Genomic DNA, 21,119 nt, shown 5'->3' on the forward strand with positions numbered 1-21,119 from the left:
CAAAAAAAGCACTGTAAATCTAGATCCTCTGTCTTCTGCTCAGTAAAAGTAGCAAACTGAGAGAAACCTCTCTTGTGAGTGCAAACTGTATTGTTGCTTCATAGAGGTATTTTTTGTGTTAGGATCTATTAGACGCGTTTTCTAATGTTACGGCCGTTTATCCGAGTGATTCAGATTGTATCAGTAACCAGCTCCCTCATTACTCACTGTTCCATGAATCTTTGTCAACTAAAACACTTAACCACTAAGGATTTTCTGTTCTCATTCATCAGAAATATCCCCAGATCATCAATTAAAAATATTGATGAGAATTAGACCAAAAATGATCTTTGAGGAACCTCACTACTTAGTTGCCTAATTAATTAATGTTTTCCCAGTCACTTGTTTTTCAGATGTGCAGGTAAAGTAGTTTTGAATATTTATAGTGTGTGTTGATGCTTCTGTGTACTGCCATTTTTAAAACAGTAAGATTACCAAATCAAGATGTCATAGTACCAAGTCAGATTTATTTACTTATTTATTTTAAAATCCAAGTACTTCATCAAAAGAAATGTTTTTAATATCCAAACTCATATACTGTCAAAAAATGCTAATAGTTCATTTTACAAGATCTGGCTAATGTGGAACTTGTTGACAAAAGTTGTTCTAATTTTTAGCATCTATTTCTTAGTTGATGGTCTCTATTGTTGAATGATCTATTTAGATATTTTAGGAGCCATATCAAAGAAGTTAGACTCTAAGTACTTATCAATGACACTTTTTTTTTCTTTTTTTTTTCTTTTATATATAATTTGTGCAATCTCAACTGTGGATCCAAATTTACATTTCTGTAATTGGGTAGAAATCATCTAGTTTTTCAAATTATGTATTAATAATTTCCAAATTATTTGAGAAAGTCATGTCTACAACATTATCTGTTGTGGGGCACCTAGTAATTTATATGTGACTTGTTATCAGTTTTCACTAATACTTCTCTAATTTTTGTATTCCCAATATACACTTATTGTAATAACTGCTTAAATTTTTCAAAAACTGGCTCACTGAAACGTTCTTATCACATTCTTTATTGTTTGGTGCGCCATATACTGGTCAAGCAACATAAAGAATCATAGAATCATAGAATATCCCAAGTTGGAAGGGACCCATAAGGATCATCAAGTCCAACTCCTGGCACCGCACAGGTCTGCCCAAAAGTTTAGACCGTGTGACTAAGTGCACAGTCCAATCTCTTCTTAAATTCAGACAGGCTTGGTGCAGTGACTGCTTCACTGGGGAGCCTGTTCCAGTGTGCAACCACCCTCTTGGTGAAGAACCTCTTCCTGATGTCTAGCCTAAACTTCCCCTGCCTCAGCTTAACACCGTTCCCGCGGGTCCTGTCACTGGTGATAACAGAGAATAGGTCACCTGCCTCCCCACTCCCCCTCGCGAGGAAGTTGTAGACTGTGATGAGGTCCCCCCTCAGCCTCCTCTTCTCCAGGCTGAACAGGCCCAGTGACCTCAGCTGCTCCTCATACGTCTTCCCCTCTAGGCCCTTCACCATCTTCGTCGCGCTCCTCTGTACACTCTCCAACAGTTTAATGTCCTTTTTGTACTGTGGTGCCCAGAACTGCACGCAGTACTGGAGGTGAGGCTGCACCAGCGCAGAGTAGAGCGGGACAATCGCTTCCCTTGACCGACTAGCGATGCTGTGCTTGATGCATCCCAGGATACGGTTGGCCCTCCTGGCTGCCAGGGCACACTGCTGGCTCATATTCAACTTGCTGTCAACCACAACCCCCAGATCCCTCTCTGCGGGGCTGCTCTCCAGCGTCTCATTGCCCAGTCTGTATGTATAGCCAGGGTTGCCCCGTCCCAGGTGCAGGACCCAGCACTTGCTTTTGTTAAACTTCATGTGGTTGGTGATCGCCCAGCTCTCCAATCTGTCCAGATCTCTCTGCAAGACCTTTCCACCCTCATCCGAGTCCACAACTCCTCCAAGTTTGGTGTCGTTGGCAAATTTGCTCAAAACACCTTCTAGTCCTACATCCAAATCATTTATAAAGACATTGAAGAGGACTTGCCCTAAAATGGAGCCCTGAGGGACCCCATTAGTGACCATCAGCCAGCCAGGTGTGGCCCCATTTACCACAACCTTTGAGCCCTGCCCGTCAGCCAATTGCTCACCCATCGTATGTTGTTTTTGTTTAGCTGTATGCTGGACATTTTGTCCAGTAGGATCCTATGAGAAACCGTGTCAAAAGCTTTGCTGAAGTCCAAAAAGATCACATCAGCTGGTTTCCCTTGATCAACTAGATGGGTGATTTATCATAAAAGGAAATCAAATTTGTTAGGCAGGACCTACCCCTCATGAACCCATGTTGGCTGGAACCAATGACTGCATTGTCCCCCAGGTGCGCTTCAATAACTTCAAGGATCATCTTCTCCATAATTTTACCAGGCACTGACGTGAGACTGACAGGTCTGTAGTTGCTAGGGTCTTCTTTCTTACCCTTCTTGAAAATTGGCACGACATTTGCCAGCTTCCAGTTGAATGGGACCTCACCAGATTCCCAAGGTCTTTGAAAAATAATTGAGAGAGGTCCCGCGATGACGTCAGCCAGCTCTTTAAGCACCCTGGGATGAATCCCATCCGGACCCATGGACTTGTATGGATCAAGGTGGAGCAGCAAATCCCGCACACGTTCAGGGTCAGTTGGGAGTTTGTCATTCCCACCGTCATGGTCCTCCAGCTCAGGGTACCCTGGGTCCCGAAGCCCATCATCAGCATTGAAGACAGAGGCGAAGAAGGCATTAAACGTCTCTGCTTTGCCTATGTCATTGTCTGTGAGGAGACCCTCCCCATCTAGTAGCGGACCTATGTTTTCCTTGGTTCTCCATAAATGCAATGTAATACCTGTTTTTCAAGTCAGACGCTACAGTTAAAAGACAGTGATTAACTCTTCTTTGGTGTGTGAGGCTCAGGATTGAGTTACCTCTTTTGGATGCTGAGCATGCTCACTAAAGAAATTATTGTGTACTATTTTTGAAAGCTATAAATATTGAATGTTTTCCAGATTGTTGTTAGGTATACAAGTGCATTTTTTGACGCTCTTGCACATCGTTTGACAGCTATTAAAGGAAATTTTTGCCTGTTTTCTAGTGATAGTTTCTATTTGGAAGAAGTGGAGTGGATGTCCTCCCCTATCCCATCTTTGGTTTTGTGAGTCAAATTTCTCATATTCTAAATTATCTGCTGAAAAGTTAATGTAGACACAGTGATGTACCATGTCACCGATAATCTTCAATTTGATTGAGCTTCAAAAGATTCAATTATGATCCATTCCACTGGGCTTCAGTAGTGTTTCCCATACTTTATTTATTTTTTATCTGTACATGAATAATTTCAATTCCTCTGGCCCATTATGTAGGTAGATAGTGTTAATGGATGGGCATTTTTTTTTTAATTTTTATTTTTTAAAGTATGTTCCTTCATAGGTTCAGTATGACTGGTTTTATGTTGTTTGAGACTAACGTAACACAGTGTTTATGCCATAACTATTCTACTGAATGAACAACCTTCTGGTTACCTGACCATGTTTATTCCCTCAGAGAGTGAGGTTTTACAAAGACAGAGGACAACTGAAGCAAAACCTACCTCTTGGTACCCCACCAACATTTTAGCTCAACCACAGATTGCCTTACAGATTTAGCAAATTCCTTCCTTTTGAGGGAAAAGGAGCATATATGATATGACTTTCCAGATAATAATTTCCTTAAATAACCCTAAGTTCTTCCAGGATCAGTGAAATGCAGGTTGATAGGACATTAGAGGTGCCGACAGAGGCTCATTGCCAGAGGAATTGCTCTTTCTCACCTTTACACTTTCATTTCTGGAAGGCAGAAAACTCTCCTGCTTGTTCATTAGCACAGTGAACATTATCTCCACAAGAATACTTTCATAATCTCATTGTGTGTCTGTGCAATTTGAACTGGCCAGTAGATGAGTTCTTTCCTCCAGCTGCTTGTTGCTTCTCTTCAGATGCCTCATTCAGCACATTATTGCTTAGGTCCATCTGTGAAGACATACTTTCAGTCCTCCTCCTTGGTGTATTAATGACAACTTGCAAATTGACATTGTGATTGGGTACATTAATGAAATAAATAACTTTAAGATGCATCTTCAGTCTTTTGCAAACTACAAGTGCAATACATTGTCACCAACAATATGATCATTAGAACACCTTGACCTATTTCAAAATTGTGGAAATAAGAAATACGTTCATTATTTTTCCAAACACATTTCTGACGAATGATTTGTCTGGAGAAATTAAATTGCACTTATTTCTGCATGATTTCCAGAATTACTCTGTGAACATATAATTTCTTAAGATATACAAGAAGTAAAAACTTTACAAGAAATAAATCATCCATCAGATATCAATTATACTGTATTTTATTATCTAGATAATAGCAAGTCTAAGGTGTCTTGTGAATTTAAAACAAACTATTAAGTAATTTCAGTAGGGGCTTCCCCATTATTTTCTCAGATTTGTGCTTTCTCTTGTACTAGCACTGACCTTTAAACATCCACTTTTTATGTTTTGACCAAAACCAAAAAGATCATTGCTTTTATACGAAAAGAACTTGTAAAACATGAATCTCTCTTCTCTTATTATGATGTGTTTATTTGTGATCTACTGTAGTAATTTACAAGTGTGCTTATGAGAGGACCTGCACTCACGGGCATAAAACTAGCTAGGCAGAAAATCCTGGTAATGTGAGAAAAGAACTTTCTTCCACTTAATTTAAATGCAATGTTGAAATGAAACATTAGTACAAAGAGATTTAAAAGTATCGTATTTTCGAGATTGAGTTATTGTCATATTGTGGTAATAATACACCGTTTTCATAGGTCATCAAACTCATAATGAAAAGGATTGATTAATTTTGGGAACCTATACAGAAAATTAAGGCTATTTAAAGTATTCATGACACAGACCCCTGAAATAACAAGTGCCTTATTAAGAAGAAGTTCTGTTGCTAGGAGACAGTAACCACAGTGTCAGAATAACATGTTTTTATTTCATATAAGAAATGCTTTTTAATGCACATAGTTAGATAATGAGCAAGGAGAGCTATGTGATATAAAAGATTGGGCGAGCGCTTAATTTGTGAGATGGAAAGCCAATAAAAAGTGCAAGTCTTTATACCTGAATAGTGTCGTGCGCCACAAGAGCAGACTGGTGTAGATCTGTTTGAAGTTTGACTAGGAGTAGGTAGACAGCCTGCTCCAGAGTACTCAGCTGAAGTAATTCCAGTTCATAAATCAAATAGGAATAAATAAAGATAATACACAACTTTAAAGGATGAGGTGTTTATACAGCTGTTTAATCTTGCTGATACATAATCAAGTTAAGCATTGGAAAGAACGGTGTGAGTCATTATGCCATGTAATAAACTGTCTAAAAACAAAGTCTGTGAAAACAGAGAGACAAGAAGGATCATCACTAGAAGGAATATGATACTGCATTATAGGAGATACATAGAAAGCTTTGGGATGACCACAACTAAAGAAATACCAAAATAACAGGTGCTTTGTAGAAACAATGTCTTGACTAATATCCACAAGTTGCCTTAACTAGAGAATTCTGGGAAAAATAAATAAATAAAAATCTAAATACATGGATTGAAAGAATTTGACACAGAAAGCGTGATCCACCTCTCTAATGTATAGTCATAAAAGTGTGGCAGAGGTGCTGGCTTGTTGAACTGTGCCATGGCAGCATCCTAAATCTCACCCCATGCTTTGATTGTGTACATATTCTCCATGGTGGTCCAACTTCCCCAGTTTTGCTAGTTTTTGGGAGTCCTAAAAGCAATGCTGACAGCTCTCAGCTGTATGCCAAGCAGACACGGACTTGTGCCTTTAATTCTGGTACAGGTGGTAAGTACACAGGCTTTGGTATATGAGTTGTTCATACAGGAGGAGATATTTTTTAACAGAAGCATCTTGTCACTCTCCCAAACCTGTGTTCTATATCTTTCCATTGAAAGCAGCCTGTAAGCTGGATGGGCACAGAACTGGCTAGATAGCAACCCCCAGGTTGTTGGTTCAGGCACACTGAACTGCTCTTTAGTGGTTCTTTCTTAAATTCATTCAAATTTTATACTGATTAAAACAAAATATTTATTTTAAAAAGTGAATCTACATTTTGAGAAGTATGTCCTTGCTAAGTCATTACTTTAATTATTTAACTAGTGCTGATTGCATATTGTATCAAAACTTCCCAAGATTTTTGTGACAAGCTGTGCTTGGCTGCTATCAGTAGCTGACACAATGGGGCTCTGCCCTCTTACCAATAAGAGAGTGTGGGTGAATAGCATAAAAATGATTTAAAATATTTACTTCTGTTCGAAGTTTGTATGTTGTCCCCCCCCCACCATCTACTTTGTACATCTTCCTTTTTGCAAAAGGCTTTACTGATAGAATTTTTCATAGAAAGACCAAATGTTAAACACATGTAAGTCAGAATTTCAGCTCTTACAAATGTAAAAGTGTTCTATTAAGGTTAACCTTTCAAGCAACAGAAAAAGAAATACAGCCTGATATTTGCAGCCAATGAAAAGTAATAAAAGTGCACATTTTGTATGTAAACACTTTTTTTTTTTTTTTTACTTCCCCAGGATAAAACTATATAGGCTAAAGGCTGATTTATAGAAATTGCTCAGTGAATAATGAATACATTTGTGATTTATATGAAATCATAAAAACTGTACGCTGCTTCTGGTTAATTCACAAAGGGCAGAAACCAACAAAATACAAAGCATAATTAATTTGAATAATTTATTCCTCTGTAAAGTCAGCCATTCAAGTTGAAACACATTTCCATCCCACTCCCAGAGGCTTTATGCCCAAATTAAGGAGCAGCCAGAGGGGACGTGCATTTTGCACATGATCAGAACATCACTTGAAAATAGACTTGGGACAAATTCTAGTTGGACTGGATTCCCAGCTAAGGGCCATGCTGAAAATGTCCTGCACTTTTTCTCTGCTGGTGCTAATGGCAAAAACTGAGGAACTCCCCTATTCATTGTTCAGTGAAGCCTTTGGAAACCTTTCAGTTTGATTCAGATGATGCCTGAGAATGGATTCCTGCTACCGGATCATATATTTTGTTTAGATTTATCTGCCTTTGGTCTAAGCTCAGGTACTTTCTAGAGCTGTTTATAGGCTCACCATTAGCAGATAACTGTTAGTGGGTAAGAAGAATGCCCTTCACTATTTAACATGTTTCTACAGAAGCTGTTGTCCATCCAGAAGCCAATCACAAAATTCCCAATCCTTCATCAAATTCCGGTATAATATATATAAACTAATACCAAAGCAAGGAAATAATTACAAGTTGTAAATTCAGGTGTTTTACATTGATCTGAAATCATGCTGCAATACTATTGCCTTGTCCTGTTCCCATTAAGAGCAGCAATGATTGTACAAAGTTAGCTGTGTCTTTTCAGTCCAGTTTACAACGAATACATGGAATTTCCTGAGCAGAGCAGGAAATAAATAAATAAACAAACAAACAAATAAATAAATAAATAATCCTATTTCAGAAAAGTCGAGTCATCTTTGCTCCCAGTCCTGAGCTCATGGGCATTCTTCTTTTCTGATGCCGCCTGGTAAATCTCCACGTTTGCTGCTTCCGTGCTCAAACTGCTGCAACCTGCTCTCCATTTGCAGGCTGTTTTCATGGTCACATAGCATAGCTTCTGCTCAGACCTCGCCGTGCTTGTCTGTACCCAAACCATCGGTTCGTGTTCATGTTCATCTCTGGCTTGTCATGAGAAACTAAGTGGGAAGATTTGTTCTCTCCAAAGTTTCAACTATCACTGCATATGAGGGAGTGTGGTTGCTACCCCTCGCTGATACTCTTGATGACTGAATTCAGTCAGGTGTGTTTCAGAAATGTCCATTAACATCGTTAGCATCAGGACAGGAATTGCACGGAAGCCTCTATTCTCTAACACGTAGGTGGGACTTTCAATCAGGATTCAGATTATGCTGTACTGAAAGAGCAGCTGTACTTGGCAAATAATTTAAGTCAGGTTTGGGAAATAAGCCCTCTGAGGGCTCATAAGAACAGCATGTTTTTATTTCACAGTTTTTTTATTTTTTATTTTTTATTTTTTTTAATCAAAATGTCTATGTCTATAATGCAGAACTGAAAATGAATGAATTAGCAGAGCAGAAACATTATATCTATGTAGAATAGATAAGCGACGGAAGGGTATTTTGAAAAGAAACAACTCACTGAGCAAGTCATGTAGGTGCTGCTGTTTTTAAAAAATGGTTTCTTTATTATAAATAATTTGTATTATTTTTTGTAGTCAGTGTTACTTCATTTAGGCATATAGCTATGAAAAGCAAAAAATAAAATTAAAAAAAAGTGTCCTAAATATGTTGCCTTATGTTTCTCTTTTCTGCTGAGGTCAAGTTCATTATTGAAGCTTGGTGACTGTTTTTTCATAGTGCCACTGCCAAATGACATTAAAATTACAAATACAGAGCTAGATTAAAAGAACATGATTAAGATTGCAAAGTCAGGAAAAATCATAATTAAGGTTGCCTGTGCAATTTTAACTCAGTTCCTGTGTGCATATCCATCCTGATAAGAGTGTTTAATTACACAGCCATGGTCATTTTTTTTTTCCATGGGGCGCTTTCCCAGTCAGTGAGCAGCACCGGTCCTGAAGGAAAGTAGCTATTCAGAACTGATTTTTCTCCCTGTTTTAGTTGTTATATATCTCCAGGCCTCTCTCACTGCTGGCTAGTCAAGTCTTGTTAAGGAGAAGGAATTACTAACTTCATTGGGTCTCTTCAGCAGTGTTTATCACTGTTGTATTTCATAAGTCTTTCAAACAAGAATGTATTCATTTTCACATGTGAGAAGCTGGTGTTATTACGTTTTTATAAAGGGGAATAGAGATACATTTTTGTGATTGAAGTTTTTTGCTATTTTTTATTCAATTTGAGGTATTTACAACTTGGTATTTGGGTCAAATGCGATGCTACTAAAACTTAGTGACTTCTGTGCATCTCTTCCATCACATAGCTTCTCCTGGATGTCTGGGGTTAGTAATGAGGATGCAGAGTCAAGGTCGCTGCTTTCTGACCTGGACTTGAGATGTCCTATACTGGCCCAGAACTGTGAGTACTGGGGAAACCTAAGGCCAAAATAGATATTTGAAATTCTGAGTCTTGAATTCTCTCCTGAAAGTGTAGGTAGTGTAGAAGCTTTCAGAAGTTGATGGTCAGAAGGTGATGGATACCATCTTTCAAACAGGAGAGGAATAGCTGTATCTTTTCTGTCTAGTATGCTGTCAGTCACTTCTCACCTAGACTGACATATGGGCTCCTATTTCTCTTCTTCCTGGGGCTATGCAAACCTCTTTGATACCATAAGGAAGTGCTCTATCAGAAGATTATGTTGCAGACAGAACATCTTACTGACTCTTCTTAAAACGGTTACAATTTTATGCATAAGATTTTTTTTACTTATTGTTGTCCTGGGTTAGAGGACAAAATAGAGGAAGTAATAAGATTATTTCACGTAAAGATCAGGATTATTCCTATTTCACTGTATTGTAACTGCCGTATAAAAGAAGTTCCTTAACTGTAACAAAATACCTGACTAATGCTTTTGACTGAACTACCCTTGTTCCGTCTCCCCCAGCCCCTCAGAAGAACTCAAATTCAAGACCAAATACCCAAGTATGGGCAAATAAATGCAGCCTGAGGCAGAAATATAAATGAAATGGTTTTACTAAAGCCACAAACTCTTGAAAATACAAATTTCTGATGGAAATTTTTAGCAATAGTTTGGTTGTCTCTTGTTTCAGCCTAGCCTTTTTTTTAAACAGCTACAGTAGAATTGAAAATAAAGTTTCTGAATATTTGTTTTCCTTACTGGAATTATTTAAATTACTTCATTATAAGAACGGTGACATTTTTAGTGTTGCTTTTCTTTGTGTATTATGAGTTGGGTCCCACTCATTTTTCCTTCCTTATACAAGGAATCTTTGCATAAGTTCACAAAAGATGGTAACAAGTTTACATATAAGGAATTGATTTTATTTTAAATATAGTATTTTTTGGAAAATAGCTGCTTGATTCTAATTTTTTTTTATTTTGCAAAATTAAGAAATTATAATTTAAATTGATTGTGAGAACTGTAATAACAGATAAAATTAGAAAGGACTTAACCAGAAAGAAAGGAAAATAGAAAATACATTTATCTTCTGTCCTGTTGGGATTGGGTTGGTACCAGCTTGGTATTCACCAGTTATAATTTTTGTAAATCTTTCATTGACCTTACTGACAAGAACGTTTTGAAGTTCAGTGAAGACAACTGTGAACTTTCCTGTACCTGGAAAGGAAGAACCCCTTGAAACAGCACAGGCTGCGGACTGCTGGCTGGGGAACAGCTCCAGTAAAAGAGACCTGAGGGTCTTGGTGGGCCACAAGCTGAACAAATAAGGTCAGTGGCATCCTGGTCTGTATTAACAGGACCATAGCCATTAGGATAGACAGAAGTGATTAACTTTCTTTACTTGGCACTCATCAGATCACATCTAGAATATTGTATCCAGCTTTTGTGCCCCCAGAACAGGAAAATAAGGATGAAATAGATATAGTTTAACACAGCACCCATGTAGTTAGGGAGCTAGGGGACGGGTATGCTTGTCCTGTAAGGACAGGATGAGGGAAGTGGACTTGTGTAGCCCAGAGAAAGGAAAGGCTTGAGGATACCTGATAGCAGCCTTCCAATATCTTTGAGATTCCAAGAAGTAGGAGCCAAGTTCTTCATCATGGTGCATGGCAGGAGCATGACATACAGTGGTGTGATGGATGCACACATGCATGTACCACGTACACCCCATTTCGTGCTAGCAGTAGTCTGCTTCAGGCATTGCTGGTAATCAGGCCTAATTGGAGACACAGATATTGTAAACTGTATTGCCTAAGGACATGAGTCGCTGTGCAGAACTGGTATATTTGGGACACTAGTGATAAGAGAAAGAGAGAAAAACAGCACTTTCTGCATGACTATAAAAGGAAATTTGACTACAAGTCAACAACTTTATGCTGTAAATACTTGCAGCCACCAGAGCCCTTTGAGCTCTCCTGTATGGCATTGGGCTGCAATGCAGCAATCTCCCCTTGAGCAGGGACACCTCTCAAGGTTAATCCTGCAGGTTGAGAGATCCCTTACCCAGCATCTGATGTTCACAGCAAGGTAAGTCACATTTCTATTTGCATGCAGCATTTCTTTATATTGAGCTTAAGTGACATTTTATATACATTGAGCTAGCTTAATTATTAGCATGTAGTGAGTAGTAGAGGGTTTGACTGATGTTTAACTATAACAGAGTGCTTGACTGCCATCTCTGCTTAATCATTGATTCAGTTCAATAAATTTATTTTGGTTAACTTCATGATGAGAACTTGTTTATCCCACTCACCTGCAACAAATGGGCATGTGTTAAAAAAAGTAGTATATGACTGGGAGTAAGACAAAATGTTTTTCACCATGAGGACAGTTCAGCACTGGAACAGGTTGTCCAGAGAGACTGGTAGAGACAGAGTCTCTGTCTGGAGATATTCAGCACTGGGAGAACCTAGCATGATCTTATAGATGACCCTGCTTTGAGCAGTACATTGGACTGAGAGACCCCTGAGGTCTCTTCCAACTAGAATTAGTCTATCCTTCTATCACCTTGAATGAAAGTATAGTTGCAGTGTTCATTCCCTTGGCATTGCTGTACCAGTAAAAGTTTAACACACCTGTATATCTGGCAGGATATATGACTTAAAGGTCCCGTAGTGAAAGAAACATGCGAAGAAAGTCCTAGTGGATGACCACTTTTGGAAAACATGGCCTACAAGCTTTGTATAAAGCCTTCTGCAGCTTTGGTGATTGAAACTTTAGCCTGGACTTACATACAGTTCTCTGAACTGACAAAAGAACAGATTCCTGTCGGATAGCCAGAATGTTTGATCATGTTTTTTCAGGTATCACGTCTTAGAGCATGTCTTTTGAAATGAAGCAGTTTTCAGACTGTTGAACTCTTAAAATGTCTGAATCAGAAGAATTGTCAGTAAAAATATTTCAGAGTGAGAATTCAGTTCTAGGGTTTTGTGTAGGTTAAATCAGTATCTGGCTGTCATGTCCTGATAAAATAGTAACTGAGTATTTAATTTCTCTAGCCTTGCTCAGTCATGTTGGTTTTATTCTTGGAAATGATATTTTGGAAGAAACTACCACTGAAAAAGGGAAGGTTTCTACACAAGATTTTCTGGTCTTAGTATAATGTGGTACTGACTGTTAGCCTGACATTTTCTGTATCGTGCTGGTTTGTATGGGGCCAGGAAGTTGCATGTACAAGGGTTGTTTCTAGTAGTCTATATCTATCTGCAGAGCTGTACCTGAAATTACCATATCTGACAAAGAATAAGCTGTCATTATAATAAAACTGACATAGGAGGTCTTAATATAAGCTTTCTTCTTGGTAATTGGCAGGAGAGGCTGAATGACTTTAGCATAGTGCACCAAAATGTATTTCTGAATTGGTTTCACCTTTATTTCAGAGAAACCAGAAGGAAAATCACTTAATAATTTCATAAAAGTGTTATCAAGATCTAGAGAAGAATGTGGTTCATTTGTATTTGGAAGCGAATCCAAGTGACTGCTTTGCATCGCTAAACTTCAGAGTGCTCTAGTAATTCGTCATGCTCGACAGCAAGAAAACCAAGTTGAGGGAAGTGCATGTATAGTGCTCTTAGAACAGTTTTGGATTTAGCTGAACTTTACTCTTCAGTTCACTGACTTGTGTGACATTAAGAACACAAGAAAGGTCAGTCAAATGGCAACATCAAAAAGTTTTTTAAATTATAAGATGGCTCTTGCCTCTTGACTGTGGCCAGTCTGGTGAATCCTTAGCTAATTATCATGGTATAACCAACAGACATGCACTCTGCTCTAGATGTAAAAATATGTTCTATCAAAAACCAAATTATATGCAATGGTAGAGCAACTTTCCCAAATTTCCACCACAATCAAATGGAAAATATGTTCTGAAAACGTGTTACTTAACACTTTCAATAGGTTCAAAAAGATGGAGACGAAGGCTTTGATTTGTGTAAAACTGTTTATGGTACTATTTAAGATTTGACCTCTACCTTGGTGCTATAATTAATATTTCTTCCTGGCAATAGGGTCAGAAGGTTGGTGGTCGCTCAGGGAAGTAAAATGCTATATAGAGCTCCCATGCAAAGTAGAAGCTCTAGTATTTGAGATTCTGCTTGTACCAAGTGGGGTTACAGATTGGTGGATAAGAGAGCTGTAATCAACAACTTGAAAGTGCAGAAACAAACGACACTTTTTTTTTTTTTTTTTAACACAATGGATCTCCTGCACAGATTGTAGCCAGTTAGGCATACATTTATTCTCTACACCCAATTCTTCATCATGTGAATGGTGTTGAAAATTCTAGCGAGGCTGGCAAAATTCCAGGGTTAGCAAAATGATGTAGAAGCACCTTCACTTGTTGAAGAGCAAACAGTAAAGAATAAATGAATTTTTCTCAAATGTCCACTGATGGAAATTAACCCTGATCATTTATGGATGGTTGTTAGCAGAATAGTGGCATAAATTAAAAATACCAATAAAATACCATTCAAGTGATTTAATCAAAGGTATCAAGGCCAACTAGTTCAAGAACGAAAATGAAAAGGAATAATTCTATAGATGACTGCTGATTTAACCTGTTGCAATTAATACACTTCAGTGCCCTTGACGTGCCTCCAATTGATGAATGCAGTGGTAATGACTACTGAATCCATCAAAAATAAACAAATTGTGGCTGGCTTTTGAATTTAGAACAAACCTTACCAGAAAGTTAAACCATTGGACTAATTTAAGGCATCTCACCACTGCAGTAGATAGTGTTTTCATTTCTTGCATAATGTACACTTGTATGCAGTTAGCAAAAGGAAGTTGAACTGAATGGAGAAGACCTAAAGAGATTATGATAAAAACCAGCACTTAACAGAGTATTTTCCCCAAGTCCCTAAAAGATACTTATGCATCAGTTCATTTTATACACTAAACTCATTGAAGATGGATTTTGCAAGTGTAAGTCTATCATGTGACCGCTGAGATAGACTTTTCTGTGCATTGATATGGATTGATTGATTCTAAACAGTGCACCACAAGAATTACATTTGTTCTCCCAAGATAAAAAACAAACAAACAAAACAACAACAAAATCCAAACCCCAAAACAAGTTACTACTTGGAACTACTTTTTGGATTCTGTTAAGCAGCAGTTTCCTCTGCATTGTAGCAATTTAAACAGGTGAGAAGCTGAATGGACAGATCGCGACAAAACTGGTTAGTGCTTTTTCGTTTTTTTTTGTGTGAATGCTAGGCTTCATTTTTGTCATGCAGTATAACCTTCAATGTCTGGAAATCAGCCATGAATAAATGCTATAGCGGAAGCAAACTGTATCTTAAAGCTGACATTCCAGTACTCCAGGTACTGAACCAAGCAGCTTTATCACTGACATCAACTGCGATATAAATACATAATGATAATAAGAGTATTAAAACAACTGTTATGATGAAAATGAAAAAAAAAGAAAAAGGAAAGAAGCTTGATATTCAATACAGAAGTCCATAGGAATCTCTTATAGGTAATTGCTCCAAAGAATTGAATCCTAATAATGTAGTTCCATTTTCTAAAAAAAGACTCTATAAAATATAATTTTTTAACTATTTCACTGTTGTCAGTAGTTAAAACAGAGTCACTGGTTTTTATTTGCTGTGAAGGATATTTATGTGTTTATTTTTTATTTTTGGGGGGTGAGGGGGTGGGACTCCCCTTTTTGTCGATGTCAATCAAACCATCTTAATTTTAAGTTATAATGGACAAATTCCCAGCTTTCTGGTATTCTCTCTTAGAAGCCATTCCCAAGCCTGTCATTGTGATGGTAAGGAACAGAGTCTTTGGAGAGCCAGCATCTCATTTGCAGTGAATTCCTGGATGGCTTTTCTTAAATTGGCTCTTCCCCAGGAGTAGCTTAAATGTGGTTATTCATTTAAATAGTTTACTACTGGGAAAACAAAGCTCTATAAAGTACAAGATCTCATTTGCAAAGGGGGTCCTGGGGACTGAAAGTGGATATACATGTGTCATGTGTTGTAGTCTCCATCTTCTGCTTTTCCTGTTAGGAAATAATTTGAAAATTACCTAAAATAGGAACAATAGACTCAATGGCTGAACAAAAGGCTCAGATCTGTCTCCACAGCAGAACCCAGAGTGCTGGCCTTCAACGGTAGTTCCTGTAGTCCTGAGAAGAGAAGGGTGAGTTATTGAGAGGAACAGCACAGCTTTCTACCAGGAGAGATGTCACAGACCCAAGGGAGATCTTGGCTGTGGTGTGCGGGAACCTCTGGCCACGTGTCTGGTAGGAAAATGGACATGCCTGGAACTGCTCTTTGGTGCTGTGAGCATCAGGCTTATCATATCTCACACGTCTATGTCCATGTTGATTAAAAAAAAAAAAAAAAAGGAAGAAAGAAAGAAAAAAAGAAAAGCTCTCATGCTCAGAAACAGAGGCTGCTTCAAAAATGTCTTTGGAAATTTTCTTAGCTGATCCTAAGTCTTAAGTCATGCCTCTGCACAAAGCATGTCAAGGATCAGTCTAACAGTTTAGCAATTGACTTCCAGTGCAAATTTTCTTTTAGAGACCCCTTGGAATTATACAATGAAAGATTGTCCTCACCTAATTTATGGACGGAATAAACTAAATCCTTGGGTCATTCATACTTATCAAAAAGCCCAAAGTATGGGTGATAAAACCTCTATGAAAACTTTTTTTTTTCATGTGTGTAACGTTTCTTTACTTGGAGTGATTTTGTGGATGATAGTATAGAGAACATCTTTCAGAAAACACACGTAAAATAGTTCACAACAATAATTAATTGCCCTGAAAATATTACCCACTTTACTAATAACACTTCAACACCATCCTTTTTCATCTAATGCTTGCTTGAAACATTATAAAAACACGTTAAACAGTATCAGAAAGTCACATGCTGTGATTATGTTTGTAGGAACAGAAACCAATATCATCCCTAAACCAAGTATTGTTGTCCAACAAAATTAAAAATAAAGAAGTCTCAGAAATAATGGCATGCTTTTTTTTTTTTTTGCCGGTTTTACCTAAAGCTCTCAGTCAGGCCCTTGTTTGGTTGAATTCTCTTTGGAGAGTCTAAAAGACTTCAGAGGCACTTCTAAAAGTGTTTAGGTTAATTACAGAGTGTAGAAAAGAAAAAGGGGTATCTTTGATTTTGATTCTTTTTTGATCTGTACTGTAAAATCAATAGATTGGAAACTGGCTTTAACAGTTAATGGTAAATGGTTTTCTCAGCATACTATTACAGTAAAAATTTAATATTTAAATATAATAATTTTAATATCATGTAAGGGATCATCTGTGCTACTATACATTAATGAAGAAGACAAAATTCCTTTTCAGGTAAAATACATAACTTCAAAATATGCATATTTCTTAAATACATTCCTCATATTGTCTGCCATCTATTTTATCATAAATACAGAAATTAGTTACTGTCCCCAAAGTAAGGAATTAAATTTGAGAATGCAGAGAACACTCATAGGTTCCTGAAATTCTATGAAAAACTGTAATTTAGATTTTCTAAATGGAATCACAGTTATTATATTCAAGACATGATTTTTATTTATTTTAAGGTGGTAACTAGGAGAGGTGAGCTGAAGTTTCATGTTCTTTATAAAAACAGTATTTTATCATGTTGATATTTGTCTTCTCTGAAAAACAGTTTCTATTAGTGTCTTGTACAATTATGTTTTATTATTAATGGTTTCATAAAGTATTGTTTTTACCTAATTTTCTATTTTGTTGTTCGTTCTGTCTGAGAAGGAGATTTCTCCCTGAAAAGGCAAAGAGCCCAGTTGCCTGAATGTAATTGTATTCTCAGTTTACCATAAGCAGAGATTTTGTTGGTTGAAGGATTTTTTCCTTTCTGTAATCCAAGTGAATAGAAGCTGGGCTTTCCCATTTTTTCCCTGACTTCATTACTTAATTGTTACTTCCCGTTACAAAGTATATATCATTATTATTATTGTTGTGATTATTATTATAATTTTGCATCAGGCTGCCTTTCTCTTACACTTGTTCTAATGGTAATAAAACCCTTAATGCCACAGTGACCAATGGAAAATCATAGTGTCTGACACCAGGAGAGAGAAGAAGCAGGAGGGATCTGTGAAAAATGCCAGCAAGAAACGAAGCACGGTGTGGATGGAGATAATTCACGTCTCTGCGGTGATTCTTTAGTAAAAGGTAGCAGAGCAGAACCAAAGACCGTTTTCAGTCATCTTGAATTCATTTCGCCTGATCTCTAAAGTATTTCCTTGCTACTCACTGGAGCTTTGAAATGAGCTGCATGTCCGAGTACAGCATTTTATTTTTTTTTTAATTCCAAAAAAAGTGAGAGTAAAAAAGGCAGCTAACAGAGGGAGAAGCTGCAGGCAAGTAATACAGAAAAGGAACCCATTTGGCCATCTGTCCATCCATCCATTTAAACTTTCACAGATTTTTTTGTGAACTGATTTAGATTAAAAAGTTTGTCAAAAGCACATAATGATCTTAAGATCCTGAATCACTTACATGCTTTTGAAAATGTTGCTAGACACTGATGCATCCATATTTGAACAAAGAAACAAGTCTTAACAAAGCTACTGGTAATCTTCTGTCTATTTCTATGTCTATTTTATTTGCTTTCTTGAAAAAAATGAACTTTTTTTTGGTCTTCTGCAAGTATTTCAATGATTGTTTGATTTAGTAACTTAGGGCTATCTTACTTCTCTTCAAGTCTGTGAAAATCTGCTGGTGGCTTTCAATGGAGAAGAATCAAACCTGTTGGCCTTCATCTTGGAAAGCTGTATGCACTTGCTTTTGCAATCCGCTCACAGACTCAAGGTAAGTAAGCCTGCACAGATAAAAATGGCTGAGATACATGGCACAGATAAAAATGGCTGCACAGATAAAAATTGGGCTGAGAGAGGCCTTCTGGATTGTCATGTTCCCTTCTTGTACAACCAACCATGACTGTCTTATGAGTTCGTTTTCCTTTGTTTTAAAGCAGTGATGTGTCTTGCCTTGTTAGAATTTCTGAAAAGATGCTCTAAATTTTCCTGCCCTTGTGGTTGAAACCTTTTCTGGCATTCCAACTATGCCTGCAGGAGAAGAGAGTTGGGATCCACATCCAGTTGCTTTCTGATTGTTGACTTTTTTTCAGCTTGAGCTGAAGTCAAAGGTTTTGCCACTATTGAGGTATTGAGCCAGGATCCCTCACAATTTAAGTTTAATTTTCATGTCATTGGGGAGTAGATTACCTTGTTAAATTCTGTGGCAAAAGCAAATGCATTTTTTCTAGCTGCTGAAGCTCCATAGGTGTTACCTGGAGTATAACTGCAGAGACTTTCAATAGTTCAGCCAGGCCTCTTCTATTCTTTATGGGAGCTGTTTGTTGCTGCTCACTTTCATGACTGAATTTTAGACCTTTCTAGAAAATGAATTCTTATAAAACTTCTAGCCATGTAATGCCATTGTTACCACGTAACTTTTATTATATGATTTAGGATAAGTACGCTGTTGAAAGCTTAAAAGGGAGCTGCTAGGGCCAGTGGATCTGAAGCTTTGCTAAAGAAGCAGTAATTTACTACCCTAAAAGTGACAGACAATTAGGGCTGGCAATTGTAATGCCATAGGAAAGTAATGAATGGCCCATTTCTTGTTGTACAAATAGGACATAATCTTTTTATGCTAACTACTCGGCTTGCAGACACATACAAGAGCCCCTGTGCTTGCATGTTAGAAGAATAAACCTACAAATGTAACACTTATTATGCTCCTTGATGCTATGTATTGTAAGGTCTTTACTGTAGAACTGTTTTAGCCTTGCCAGGGTTAGACAAATACCACGTTAACCTTTTTTGTTTTGCTACCACTGATCTTCCAGCTCTGAGTAGCTAATAAAGTAGTTAGTACAAGCTGTGCGCTCCCCTAGTGAGGCTGGTGTGGTGAGGGGGTTTTGTATACCCATCCCAGGTCCACCTGGCGGCTGCAGATGTCCTTGCCCCCAGGCAGCCCCTTGCAGTCTTCCCTTTGCAGAGTCTGCCTCTCTCATCATAGGCCTGCTGCCAAGCTGCTGGTTTAATTGCTTCCAAAACCACCTCTGCCAAAATGAGCCAAATCACCTTAAGAAGTGGAAATAATAAATACCTGCTAACTTGGTTCATTCTGACTCAGAAGCAGTTAGACAAGCTGTTTTGCCAGCAGACTGGCATAGCAGGTACAGAGGGACATAGAGGTGGGGCTGGGATCAGTAACCCACACCACCAGCACAGCTGCCTCTGGAAGGGGATCTGCAGATGGTGACTAATCTTCTGATGGCTCCAAACCCATTCCCAAAGCTAAATCAGGGTAAAAAGTCACACAAATAGCCTTACTCATCATCCTTTTTTGTTGTTATGGCTGTCAACTATTAACTAATGGTTCTGGCTTAACTATTAAGACGAAACCTTGGTCCCATTACAAGAGTAACTAAATAAACTTTGCCTTCTGTGAAATCAGAGGTTACGTCTTAAATTGTGGGTGAGTTTATAACTCTTTGATCTAAAACAGTGCAGAAATGCTCAGTGAATATAAACGTTTGTTCTGGATCAGCCCAATGAACACTAACACCTGACCAAAGAGCATGGGATGGGTTGTAGGAACTTCTGTCTGCTGCCAGACCTGCAGCCAGGATGAAGGTGCCAGACCTGGGTATAAAAGGGCTGCAAACCCAGTAATTTTGACAAGCACTGAACTCACTGGTAAATATTTAAATGGAGAGGATGCAAGAGAGCTAGAGGATTTCTTTTGACATAAGCAATGTTTCTCAGGTTGTAGTGTTGCCCTGCTAAATCTCATGTGGTAGTCATGGGATAAGCTCAGGTTTCAGGAGCGGGTACCAGCCCACGGAGGAACAGGTGTGACCCCAAGGTTTTCATTTCTGGAGCCACTTTCTCAGCATGGGCAGTGGGTAATAGCAGTGCAACGGAAGTTGTCACCTTTTGGCCCCTGCACCTCTAAACCTCAAATAATGACCCAAGTGTGAAGTCATTCAAATTAAAAGTTTTACATCTGTCAGGCTATAAATACATAAAAGAGCAGGTCTGTTATGTTATACAGTCTTGTTAAAAAGAATCTGAAGAGCCTCTGAATTGGAGCATGGTTGCCATTAGATAAGAATATGTTTTTAAAGAGCATACCCTTATTTTACTAAAATACCCACTTTAATCTTCGTTTTAGCCTGTCTCTTATTATTCAAAGAGCAGCAGATGCTAATTCCACTAAAACCAACCCACTCTTACAATGCTGTGTTACACATACCTGTCTCTTCAGATCTGATCACATGTAGACAAGCTAGTTGCGTCTAATGATCTGCTTTATCACCTGGATCCCCTATTTCAGGGTTTAATTTTATTTATGTATTTATTGACACTAACTAACAATGTGAGCATGAAATGTTTCCTTTTGGGCATCTCTTCTCTGTGACGGCCTTGGGCTGCAGCTGACCCATCTTCAGAGGTGTAGGGGGTGAGGGCAGCTGTGTGGGGTTGCACAGAGCTGCCTGTATTTCTACGAGGAGCATCAGTCCAAACCAGAATGGTGCTGTTGAGCTAATGAGTCCTGCAAAGAGCCATGTACCTCTGTGGTGTCAAATACCCCATATAGGTCCAAAAAAGTGAACTAGGGTATTTCTGCACAGCATTTTATTCATGCAGTGGGAACAATTCATGGAGTATTTGTTTGAATTGAAACTGTTGTCCTCTGAATGAATTACTTGGGATAGGTTCAGCAACCCCACCCCTCCTCAGGCAACTAGTTAACTTTCAAAATTTTGTGTAAAGGCTTGGACAGACACAGCTATTCTGGCTGCAGCAGGATCCAAAAGTTACTATCCCTGGCCTGCCCTTTGCTGCTCATTT

At 38.2% G+C, this 21,119-nt stretch overlaps 1 long non-coding RNA gene across 1 annotated transcript in view; it reads left to right on the top strand.

The window, feature by feature from the left end:
- The first annotated feature begins 1,657 nt into the window (after positions 1-1,657).
- Positions 1,658-21,119, top strand: part of LOC310896791 — an 84,573-nt gene continuing 65,111 nt past the window's right edge. The window contains exons 1-4 of the long non-coding RNA XR_014581842.1: positions 1,658-10,514; positions 15,269-15,401; positions 17,289-17,424; positions 17,957-18,063. This is a non-coding gene — a long non-coding RNA (uncharacterized lncRNA). The remainder of the gene's footprint in view (positions 10,515-15,268; positions 15,402-17,288; positions 17,425-17,956; positions 18,064-21,119) is intronic.

The sequence above is a fragment of the Anser anser genome, assembly GCF_964211835.1.
Source record: "Anser anser genome assembly, chromosome: 3".
Lineage (NCBI taxonomy): Eukaryota > Metazoa > Chordata > Aves > Anseriformes > Anatidae > Anser > Anser anser.